A 293-nucleotide genomic window follows, 5' to 3' on the forward strand; every position below is an offset into this window, starting at 1 on the left:
CCATGTATAGTGGTTGCATCAGTTTCCTACTCTGATGAAAGAACACTCATTTGAAGGGATAAAGACAATACGTAGATAAATTGCAATAAATGGTAATTTATTTTTTTAAATTTGAGTCCAGTTTTTTAATTTTTTTCTACAATAAACTTAATTTCCCCCCCTCCCGTATAAGATGTATCTTCAAACAAAACGTGTTAATGAAAATTTAAGAGTAAAAATAAATCTTTAAATCTCTTTCTATATTCTATGTTCTTATCAGGATCGATAATCTATACCGGAAAAATTTAAATAAT

The sequence above is a fragment of the Parasteatoda tepidariorum genome, chromosome 1 (assembly GCF_043381705.1).
Source record: "Parasteatoda tepidariorum isolate YZ-2023 chromosome 1, CAS_Ptep_4.0, whole genome shotgun sequence".
Taxonomy (NCBI): domain Eukaryota; kingdom Metazoa; phylum Arthropoda; class Arachnida; order Araneae; family Theridiidae; genus Parasteatoda; species Parasteatoda tepidariorum.